The sequence below is a fragment of the Corylus avellana genome, chromosome 4 (genome assembly GCF_965113065.1).
Source record: "Corylus avellana chromosome 4, dhCorAvel1.hap1.2, whole genome shotgun sequence".
Lineage (NCBI taxonomy): Eukaryota > Viridiplantae > Streptophyta > Magnoliopsida > Fagales > Betulaceae > Corylus > Corylus avellana.
Genome location: NC_142493.1, coordinates 8143564 through 8156156, shown reverse-complemented (window position 1 = coordinate 8156156; position 12593 = coordinate 8143564). Strand labels below are relative to the sequence as shown.

General features: G+C 36.4%; 1 pseudogene; it reads left to right on the top strand.

Moving 5' to 3' along the window:
- The first annotated feature begins 1050 nt into the window (after window positions 1–1050).
- Window positions 1051–12199, top strand: LOC132177994 (MADS-box protein SVP-like; annotated as a pseudogene).
- The last annotated feature ends 394 nt before the right edge of the window (window positions 12200–12593 follow it).

The window sequence follows — 12593 nt, the reverse complement described above, 5'->3', positions numbered from 1 at the left end:
CTTAAGAGTCTCACTTCTCAGGATCGGAGTCACCTTCAAAAAGTATTTATATATGACTTTCATATATATATAATAGTAGCTCCGGAATGGAGGGAAAAAAAAAAAAAAAAAAAGAACAAAAAACACTCCTCAGGCATGACGGATACGAGGGTACAAACGTGTTATTCTGCAGCGTGGCAATCTGTACAAAAGCAAAACTCACCATGAGTTCTTGCTTGACCAAAAACGGAACTTTTCTTTGTTTCCTTAAAACAGGAAAAAAGAAAAAGAAAAAAAATGCTTCATTCTGTCTATATCTCATTCAGTCTCTCTCTCTCTCCCCCCATCTTAAAACTTTTGGTTCTGTGTGAGACGTCAACACCTCTACGAACTCAATAGTAGGCTTGGATTGGTAGGGTTCATTCTTCTTCTTCTTCACTCCCACAGTGCTTCTTAAAGCTAGGGTTTCGTTTGAGATTCTAAGCTAAATTTGTCAAGGTGGAGCTGTTTATCCTGGTTTATGCAAAACCCATCTTTCTTTTTTCCTTTAATATTCTAACTCTACATTCCACTCTCTCTCTCTCTCTCTCTCTCTCTCTCCAACTTTTCTATTTGTAGAATGCTTGAAGACGGGTGGGAGATCTGCTAAATTCAGTAATTGTTCTGAAGGGTAGGTTAAATTTTAGCTTAGTTTTCATATTTTTCCTCATTTTCTTTTTTTGGAGAGAGCAAGTGCAGTTTTGATTCTTTATTTTTTTAAAAGATCTTTCTTCTAGCTTTCTATTATCCTCTCTATAAGTTTTATATACTCTTTCTCTTTGTGAAAAGGACTGGTTTTCTTGTTCTTTTTTATTTTTATTTTTGTTAATGTTTTGATTTTCTATATGACTCACCCTTAATAAAGCTTCTCCCTTTATATACTTTTCATGTGTAGTGTAGGAGTTTGATTTGCTCTCTCTGAGATTCCTCTTTTGTGAAGGGTTATTATTCCTCTAGCTTTTGTACGAGGATAACATCTATATATCTCTTATTTCTTTCTCCATATCATTTTGTAAAGAGATTTTTGCAAAAATGAAGAGGAGGAGAATCGAGATGAAAAAGATCGACAACAGGGCTGCAAGACAGGTGACTTTCTGTAAGAGGAGGGGGGGACTGTTTAAGAAGGCTATGGAGCTCTCAACTCTCTGCGATGCTGAAATTGCTCTCATTGTCTTCTCTTCTACTGGAAAGCTCTTTGACTACGCCAGCTCAAGGTTTCTCTCTCTCTCTCTCTCAAACATCTTTCTACTTATTGTATACATTTTGATCGTTTTATTCATGCATTCTTGAGAGAAAGAGAGAGAATATGTGAGAGCCAACTGCTCAAAATAAAAGATCCAAATTAAACAACAAGACTGATCACTGAAAAAAACTACTACCAACTCTTATGTTTTCTGCAAACCACAATTATCTACTTTCACCCCTGAGATGTTAATATCACCTTGCTATATATATATATATATATATAAGCCACCACTTGCAGTGTCTTGTGATATTTCTACCTAGCTACTTTCTTATTCACTCCTCTGAATTAGATATTTGTGTTTCTGCACTTCATAAAATATAGCATACGTACGTACGGATGAACTAGATGTTGGATTTGAATGATGGAAAGGAGAGATTTTTTGGCCCATATTAATTAGCTAAATTTAAGAGAATTGTGACTTTTACACAAGTTGCATGTTAGAGATGCAATTAGTTCACACACACGCGCCCTATTAAAAATTTATGTAAAAATTAAAAATGTATATGAAAATCACATCTTCTAATTAAAGATGTGATAATTTAACTTATTAAATTGAAAAACCAACCCAATTTGAAATAAAACGTATTTATTAGTTATGAGAAAAATGGATCTACATCTATCCTTGGAGGGGGAAAAAAGAAAAAGAACATTTCTATATAGAAATGTTCTTTTTCTTGTTGAACATCTACACCGCTCACTAATTATTTGTTTATATAGTTAATTAAAGAATCAACTAGGCATATTCCAGTATATATATTTCATTGTAATCACTCGTAAAATAATGGTTGGAATAATTGCCACTTGTTTGGATTGACGTGTACAAGTAACTGTGAAAATGGAACATATTTTGGGATTAAAACAGTTGATATAGAAGTGCAATTAAAGCACATGAATGATATATATGATGAACTAATTTAGAAACATACTTCGGGATTATTATGCTTTAGAAGACAAATTGTATTGTCTTGTTCATATCCTACTAATCGGGTTAGGTTTACTACAAGAAAATTGGTTTTTAACAACTATATTTTTAGCAACGATTCAAACATCGTCGTTATTGTTTACTTATCAATGATTATAATTTCTTGTCGTCACTAATTTCATACAAACAAAAAATTAAAAATTAGTGGTCGTTGATATGTAGTAACTAACACGGGAATAATTTTTTTCAATGCATGGACATAATAATGTTGATTCAAAAGATAGAACACCAATAACATAAGTACAATGTACGACAAATGAGTTCTTTCTACCACATTTATCTAGGAAAATCCTACTCGATCGATTGATTGAATGGGATAATCACTCCATGAATAGCTTTTGGCCAAGTCAAGTCAAGAAGCTTTAAATATGGAAGATATTTTAGCTACAAGACAAAATTAAGTGACTTACGTACGTAGGTTAAAATGGATACGCGTAAATTTGAGTGAGTCACCTTCATGAGTCATCATCTTACCACTTATTGGTTAAGTTTAATTACTAATTGCCTATAAAAACCACCCCACCCCCTTCAGTCTGAGAGAAAGGAGCTGAGCTAATGAGAGAGAGAAAAAGGGTAGTAGTGTGAATAGTGTTTAGAGCCCCGGGAATGCAATTTTTACAAATTAGCTCAATGAGTTTTTCTCATTGTGCTATTTAATTCTGTATGGGTCTGTTTTTTCAAATTATGTCGTTAAAGGCCCAATATGCATGCTTATGAGATAAAAATAAGTAAAACGTGATATAAATTACTTTTACTTTTATTATACTTAGGATTGATCTTATATATGACTTTCATAAGTGATTGTATTTATTTTTATTGTCCTCACTATTATGAGTGATTATCTTTGCTTTTATTGTCCTCATTAGGAGTGACGCTCTTTACTTTTATTGTCCTTATGGTTGCCCTTAAGACTATTATGAGTGATCATCTCAGATTAATGAAGTGATGGGTAATAACGAATATAAAAAGATGAGGGTCCTTAAATCATGCTTATTATCATATTGAACCATGCATGTAGTATAGTGGCACTACAAGAATTTTATTTATTTGTAACGGACCGTTAGTAACGTGTCAAGGCTTGACACGTTAGTAAAGTGTCAAGGCTGTATGTTCTATAGCTTGTAAGATACATTTCATTTCATTAGCACCAAATCTACTGTCAAAGTCTATTTTAGAAGTTGGTAATTTTCATCTCCACTTTCATTTTATGCTAAGGAAAACAGAGGAGGAAGGAACTGAATAGCTATTCGTTTGTTGTTTGAAGTATGCAGCAGGTGATTGAAAGACATAATTTGCATTCAAAGAATCTCAGCAAAATGGACAAACCATCTATGGAGCTGCAGGTTATATATATATATATATATATGCGGGTGGATATATGTCCCTTTTGATGTTAGCATTTCATCATGTCTCTCAAGATAAACGAACAAATATTTTTAAGACGCAAAGATTTGAAACTCTGCATGTTTCTTTTTTCGGATGAGTAAAGATTGAATTAATAAGAAAAAGAAGAAGGAAAGAAGTTAAAAGAATAAAAGGCAAGGGGGAAAACTCAAGGCAGCCCCACCCAACCTTTACCTACATGATGTTTAGAATTATTAACAACCATCTTGCATGATCCAGTGGAGTTCAGAATTGCTTGTTTGCTATCTCGTTCGATGTCTCATATGAATGAGGGATGATTTTTTTTTTTTTTTTTTTGGAGTTTATTGCAGTCTCATTCGAACAAGTGATCTCGTATGAATGAGCTACTTAAGTTTTTGTTAAACCGACTTATTTCAGTTTTTTAGGAGTTTGTCTGCTATAAATGAGTAATTCTACACTTAGAGCCTGTGTTGAATGTATGTTTAAGGGGTCTAAAAGTGCATTTAACACTGAAAAAAATCTGTTTGAAGAGAAAAGTTTTCATTTGGTAAAAAAAATTGAAGGGAAAAGTACACTTTATCCCCCAAAGTTTGGGGTGATTTTCAATTCGACCTCCAATGTTTCAATTTTTGTAATGCACCCTTCCAAAGTTGCAATTTTTTTTCAATTCGACCAATGTCATCCCAAAATTCCCATATTGCCACTAATTTATTTTTTTATTTTTTATAAACAATATATATATATATATATTTGGGGTGTCCGTAGCCACCCCTTTGGCCATCTGGCCATTTTTGCACCCCACCAATTTTTATTTTTTTTTTTGATAAAAAAATAAAATAAAAATAAATAAAAATTTGGGGCAATATGGGAATTTTGGGATGACATTAGTCGAATTGAAAAAAAAATTGCAAGTTTGGGGTGGTGCATTGCAAAAATTGAAACATTGGTGGTCGAATTGAAAATCGCCCCAAACTTTGGGAGGCTAAAGTGTAATTTTTCCAAAATTGAAATCGTTTTTAAGGGTCCAAAATGCGAAAAAAATGCCAAAACACATTTTTGGCAAAAGTTTAAAATGAAGCTTTTGCCAAAAAAATATTTTTTTGACTTAAAAGCTCTATTTCTCAAATACAATATTAAACATGCTCTTACTCCCACTTCTCCACATCTATTTTTTCACACCATAGGTAGCTTTTAAAACAACAATTGGATATAAGATGGATCTTTATTGAATTTTAATTCAATGATGGTTTTAAAATCTACCTACGGATGTGAAGAAATGGGTATAGAAAAGTAGGAGTATGTACAGGATTACTCGCTATAAATACTTGTTATGAACCTTGTACCATAAAATGAAAAGCTAGATGCATTTCTGGAACAACTCTAAGAACCAACTACTTGTACCATTTACAACATCCTTAAATATTACAAAAGTGGGAATATGGGGTTTGAAAATTCGTACAAGCACCTAGAGAGCCAAACGCTCTCTTCTCTCTCCTCTAGAATCTCCCAAACCCACGTTCGGCAGCCATGGAGGATCCTCCCCCATTTTTCTCTCTTTTTCCATTTTCCTTACTCCCCCTCCCCTTCTTGCCTCATCAGAGGCCAAAACTGTCTCTTTAGAGATGCTATTGCCTCCTCAGAGGCCTTATCTCTGTCCAAAAATTGCAACGACCCATCCCCCTTTGCAAGACCTTTGACCACCGCCATCCTCAGCTGCTCCAAGTTTGGGTATCGCTCTTTTCTTGAAATCTTTGGGTATGTTTTTTTCAAAATCTGCTATCTTGTTTTCAGGAAGTCTCGGATGCTCACGAGCCACTCCTTTGGGTTCCTAGCCGTCTCCGTCAGCCTCTGCCACCAGCAACTCTCCCATCCGTCCACAACGCGCCGATGCATGTTCAACATGTGCCTGCAAGTAGATCTTACTCGCTGGCGCGTGTCCTCCAAGCGCCGACGCATGAGGCCCTTTTCTTGCAGCTCCACCTCCATCCACCTCCTACGCTGGTCTTCTGGTTCCCTCACCGGCTCGTGGCCCTGTGCCACCACTCCGACTACTCCGTCGTTGCTGTTTTTTAGACATTTTACTCTGCTTTTTAGCTTGTTGTGTTGTTTTTTTGTAACTTGTTTGTGTTGCTGTATGTTAAACCCGATCCAGTTAGATTTTAAACTCTCCATGGCTTTTTTGAAAGTCTGTTTAGATGCTTCATTGGAGTTTTCATACTCCTGATGATTATGTCCATTAGATTGCGCCGCGGCAAGGGTTTTCTCGGACTGCATTCGCAGGTGATTTCCATCTTCACCTGTAACTTTCTTTTGTTTGTCCTGTAACTTTCTTTTGCTTCAATGTTAATCAGTTTATTACAAAAAAAAAATATATGTATGTTACGAAAGTGCTTGTAAACAGAACATGTATTGAAAATCTTCATGAATGGAAACTCTTTGTGTCCTTTTAGCGTGCCAATAGTACCAACACTTTGTTGAGCGATGAAATCGTGGGGAAGGCTCATGAACTAAGGTATTGTGACAACATTCATATATCAAGTTGTTATAGCAATGGCATGCACATTCCTCACAAAATTAATGTCAAAAATGATTGCACCTAATTATAGGCAGATGAAGGGAGAAGAGCTCCAAGGATTGAATATAGAGGAACTACAGAAACTAGAGCAACTTCTCAAAGTAGGCTTGAGCCGCGTTTCAAATACCAAAGGTGTGTCTCTCTTTGTTGTCTCTGTTTGTTGGCATTATAATGGAGCAATGAAGCCTTTACATGTTTCTAAATGAGAGATATTTATAAGAGATTCAAGCAATTACTATAATTCCGAAAAAATATAATGTAAAATATCTTTAGGCTTTCTTAGGTGATGATAGCCGTGAATACATAGTTGTACACATTTACTAATTTTAGAGCAAAGTGAAAAAACTACTTGACTCCAATCTACACCTATAGGAGGTTGAATAGGTGTTTAACAAACAATATGCGGAATTAGATCTGGCTTAACACAATATCATCAACCAAATATTCAGACATGTAATGAATCATAAAGAACATAGATATTTGGTTGCAAAATGAAAACCATTTAGAGAACTCTCAAAATGTAAAACCTCTTCAGAGCAGCCAAATCCAGAAAATCACTTCACTATAGAAAGACAAGAATTTACACAATGTCAAAACATACAAAATCTTTGTACTTGACAATCCAATGTACTAGACAAATGATCCACTTGTTTGCGACTGCAGTAGTTCTTACAGAACTTCTGAACCGTTTATTCTATATGATTTCCTTCACCAGAACTCCAATTAGCTTCATGTGTTGCTCATTGATCTGTGGATGAAAGGCACAACCTACACTCTAAGAGAGACAAGTCACTCACATTCTAGATCTCAATCAATCTCTTAGCTCACAGTATTCGCATCATAGATGCTATACATAGAAAATATGATGCAGTTCAGGTTGCTCAAGAATTTGGACAGAAGCGTCCGTTCGCAGGGGCGTTCAGACGGCCATCCGAACGTGCAGTTCTGGAAGGCTAGCAGAAGACCCCGTTCGGAGTCCCGTCCAAATGGCCTATGTTTCTTTAAGTTTTTTTGTCGTGGCCATCCGGACGGCTATATCTCCCGTCTGGTTGGGCACCGTCAGTTTGTTTTATTTTTTAGCCTACTTTATGTTGTTATTTTATTAGGGTTAGGGTTATGGGGGTCTTTATTTCGTTATTTTATTAGGTTTTGAGTTTTGGGGGTATTTATGTCATATTTTATTAGGTTTAGGATTTTGAGCTATAAATATATGCTTATAACCTCCAGAGAAATGGGAGTTTATGTTGATTATTGATTTTTATTAATGAGAATTACTCATAGTTAAGTTTATTCTTCTTTTTCATTCAAAACCTAGAGAGTATCTAGCATTTCAAGAAGAATTCTCAGATTATTGATAGACTCAAGATCTAGAATTACCTATTCGCTGTTTTATTCTTGTTCTTCGCTGTAACCTACCAAGTCAAGCTGCATCAGTTGGTATCAGAGCTCAGTTACTTTCCATAAATGGGGAGGAGTGATTGTTGTACAGACATGAACAAGGTGCAAGTGCGCACAAAGACAGCCAGTAAGGAGCAACTGGCAATTTGCTTGCGGCACATGAATGGTGGGCCGAACGGTTGTCATCGCCAACCAAGACAGCAATTCACGGAGGCGAAGGCAAATCTATCACTGAACGTTGGCAACACATGGAGGATCGACTCAGGGCTATGAGCGATCAAATTAAAGACCTCACTACCCAAGTATCCGACTGGTGTGGTCAACATGGGAATTGATCCAGAAACCCTTTTGCGAAGCGCAGAACGCACGGACGTCAGCACCATGCGCAAGCTCATGCCAATAGGTGGGTGAATTGGTTCGAACTCAATATTTCATAATTCTACGGGGATCTACAACCCAAAGAATTTCTAGATTGGTTGTTGGCTGTTGAAGAGATTCTTGACTTCAAAGGAGAAACAATGACTGACTCATTCTTGAGTATTTTCATGGAACGTGGAAGGGAGAAGAGATGAGAGGAGTACGACAAATCCAAAGAATTGTCAAGTGGTGTGTGGGGCCTTCACGACAACCCTAAAAGTATTTCAATGATGAAGAACACCACGCTTATTGTGGGGTGTTGTCTTGTTTTGATCTTAAGGAAGGGCGAGTGGAACAAGTTGATATGGCATCAGAAGGACCATGGAAAGAACTGGCTGAATTCGAGGTCGAATTCTGTCCAACCAAGGGAGGATGATGTAAATCGGGTCATTCAAGAATTCGGACAAAAACATCCGTTTGCAGGGGTGTTCAGACGGCTGTCTGAATGTGCAGTTCTGGAAGGCTGGCAGAAGACCCCGTTCAGAGTCTCGTCTGAATGGCCTATGTTTCTTTATGTTTTTTTGTCATGGCCGTCCGGACGGCCACATGTCCCGTCCAGACGAGCACCGTTAGTTTGTTTTATTTTCTAGCCGACTTTATGTTGTTATTTTATCAGGGTTAGGGTTTGGGGAGTTTTTATTTCATTATTTTATTAAGTTTAAGGTTTTGGGGGTATTTATGTCATATTTTATTAGGTTTAAAGTGTTGGGCTATAAATATATTCTTATAACCTCCAGAGAAATGGGAGTTTATGTTGATTATTGATTTTTACTAATGAGAATTACTCATAATTGAATTTATTCTTCTTTTTCCTTCAAAACCTAGAGAGTATCTAGCATTTCAAGAAGAATTCTCAGATCATTGATAGACTCAAGATCTATAATTACTTCTTCGCTGTTTTATTTTTGTTCTTCGTTGCAACCTACCAAGTTAAGCTTCATCAATTGGTATCAAAGCTCAATTATTTTCTGTCTTGAAATTTGATCTCTCTGGAAATCATGTCCGGACATGGCTTCTGGTTGTCGGGACATGTCTTGTAAATAGGAGTCTCTGGAAATCATGCCCGGACACGTCTTTTGGCTATCCGGCCATGTCTTGCAATTTGATCTCTCTGGAAATCATGTTCAGACACGTCTTTTGGCTATTTGGACATGTCTTCTCAAATGAAGTCTCGAGAAACAGTGTCCGGACGTGTTCACACCTTGTCCGGACAAGTCAGTCTTTGTTGATGTCTCTAGAATTGCTGTCTGGACCTGTCCTCTGGGTGTTCGAACACTCTAGATTGAAAATCCCGATATCTTCAATTCTTCATGCTAAACCTCATTTTAAACTGATTACAAACATATCACCAAATAAGCCAAATAAACTAACACAAAGTACTTGATAAATGAATATGTTGGGTTCGAATCCCACAATGAGAATCTTCGATTAGTGTAATCCTTGGTTCTCCTTAATGTTCTGGTGGAGTTGGATTAGGTTATGACTTAATCAGACTAGAGGAAGTGTCTGGAATTTTTATCGTCTACACTCCTCATGTGCAGCTCCCAATGAGTAAGTACTACTATGGTTACGCAAACTAAGGTTTAAATTAGTCTATTGTAGTCTCATTTGAACAGGATAAGTTCTTGTATGAACGTGAGTTAGGGTTTCACAATTTTTCATTTTCTTGTACTTGAATATTGTGCAATCGAGGTTTTGATCAAGGCATTTTGTGAAATACCATTGTTCCGCACTCATTGAACGGGCTGCGTTCACCATTGCTATTGGGACTGTCTGTAAGTCTTCAAATTCACCCTCATTTGAACTAGATGCAATCACCCTTGTAATTGAGCTTTTCTAGAGCTTGAATTTTAAAGTCTTGAGCACCCAATCAAAAAACCTTTCAATCATGGATGTGATCAAGGCTTACTAGAACCTTATCTTGAAGTGCTTCCATGTTCTTGTTCGAATGACTTTTGACAGATCTTGTAATCAACAACTTTTGATCTTCAACTTTCATCTAAGTCTGAGACCATATATTAAGACCAACTTATACCCCAACAAGTTTTGACAATGAATATTCCAACATTAAAAACCTAACACAAGACATTTTTTTTCGAAGTTAGACTCAGAGTGTGTTCCCTATATGCCTAATTACCTTAGTGGCTAAGGGCAAACATGTCTTACTTATCTTTCTCTGTTGATCTTATTCTTTAAATGCAGGGAGCCCAACTGATGGAGGATAATCAGCGACCAACACTGGTATCATGTCTAATTGAATTTCCTTTTTTTCTTTGTTTCCCTGCTTCTGATCATTTGGTGGACAATGTCTCTTTTAGCAGATGGAGAATCAACTTAACATTATAACATATCACTACGAAAATTCAATTTTTTGGCAACGGACCATTAGTGACGTGTCAAGGCTGTTGACACGTTACTAAAGGTTAGGAACGTGTCATTGGTAACGTGTTTGGAGCGTTTCCAAATTGGTCGTAACTACTAGGAATTTAGTAACGTGTCAATTTCTGACACGTTACTAAATGGTAATGTGTTAGTTTCTGACACGTTACTAAAGTCTAAAAAATTATTAAAAAAAAAATTCTGGACAAAAATTTGAATTTTTTTTCGAATTTTTCGAATTTTTTTTTCGGAATTTTTTTTAATAATATTATGGAATCTGATTTTCAAAAATCCGAACCCAGCACAGTTGATATCATGGAATCTGATTTTTTTTTTTCAAATAATATGATGGAATCAGATTTAATAAACCATCAAATAATATCATAGAACTCAGAATGCCTTGAATCAGTTTCAACAACATATACAAACATCTGCAACTTTCCTCTGGAACTCGAGCTCCATTTAGGCCCGATATTCAGCTATCTCCTTTTCAGCCTCTTCTTTGGCTTGTTTCAACCTAGCCATTTTTTCTAACAATAGAAAGACAAGCTATATATATTAAACCCCAATATATTAATGCAAAACACAAGATATATATAATGAGGAATATATATACCTAAGGAGATGGACGAAGAGAGGCCGGACCTGCCGGAAGGAGTTGCCGGAGAGAGAGAGAAATTTCCTTGAGGAGATGGAAGAAGAGGAAATTCCCTCTTCTTCGAAGAAGAGAAAGGAAAAGATAGAGAGAAAAAGAGAAGAAGGCCTGTGCGGGGGAGGTAGAACAAAAATAGGAGGGAAGAAAGAAAGAAAAAGGGGAAAAAAAAATTGGAAACCAGCTGGTCGCAGGTTCCCAATGCCTTATTGTAACCTGTGGTTAATTTGGACACGTTACCAATTTGGTAACGTGCCATTATGACGCGTTACCAATGAGACATGTTATCAAATTGGTAATGTGTCTCATTGAGACGTTACCATTTTGGTAACGTGCCATTATGACATGTTACCAATTGGTAACGTGCCATTATGACACGTCACCAAATGGTGACGTGTGGAGTCTTACACGTTACTAAATATTTTAGTAACGTGTCATTAACTGTCACGTCACTAAATGGTGACGTGGCGGATATTAATGAATAGTATACACGTCACTAATACACCTATTTTTTTGTAGTGCATGTAATTGAACAAGGCCAATCATCTTAGTCAATGACCAATAATACTTGCAGGTCAGCTGATCCTCCTCAACACCAAGACATCGACAATTCTCTCAAGTTGGGGGGTAAGTTTGCAACATTGCAACACTAAATTTCTTTCTCTGGTTTTCTGCTTATAATATGTAGTTAAATTCAGAGTTCAATCCAGGGATATCTTAAGTTCAAATTTATATATAATCTTCTTAAATTTAGGCATATATTATCTAGAAATATAAGGATAATATGAAATTAATTAGTGGTTGCACTGGCTGAGTGGTGACCAAATGCCAAAGACATATTGTACATGCTGCTACTGGAGAGACACTATTTGATTACCTTGGTATATCTTGCAGGTTACCTTTCCCGAATTGATTTTGAAAGATAAAGAAAGTCAAGAGTACATGGAGACGCTTAATTTTCTCTATTGAAAAACAAGCACGTCTAAGTAAAACCCAGCTAACTCTTGATCAAAATAAATTTTAGTTTCCGCAAGTTGATCAAAATAAAGTCCCACATATGTATATGGTGATCAGCCATGGATGCTTGATTTATGCTATGCATGAATAATCAAGGGCCAACTTGCTTCAATGGGCTATAAAGAAGACTGGAAAACAAAAAGTTGCTTGTTTGAGGATATATATGCATAAAATGAGCAGGATGAAGCTGTCATGTGCCTGACTTTTATCTGGGAAACTTGCAAGACATAGTACTTAACCAATGAAGAGCTGCAGAATTATTAAATCTACAGCTTTGTAATCGTAAAAACTCCACCTATATGGATCAAATTTGACAAACTATGTTAGGGTTATCTCACATCAGTTGTAAAAGGAGTAGGTGGTCAATTTATAAGTGTGAGGAAAATCTTTATCTCTTGAGCTAGTTTTGACGTTAAGAGAGACCCAAGATCACCTAACATTGGTATCAGAGTCTAGGTTGGCCCAACGATCCATGGGAGAAACATGGTTTCTACTCTAACACAGGGCTCGATATGTGAGGGAGAGATTGTTGGGGTTATCCCAC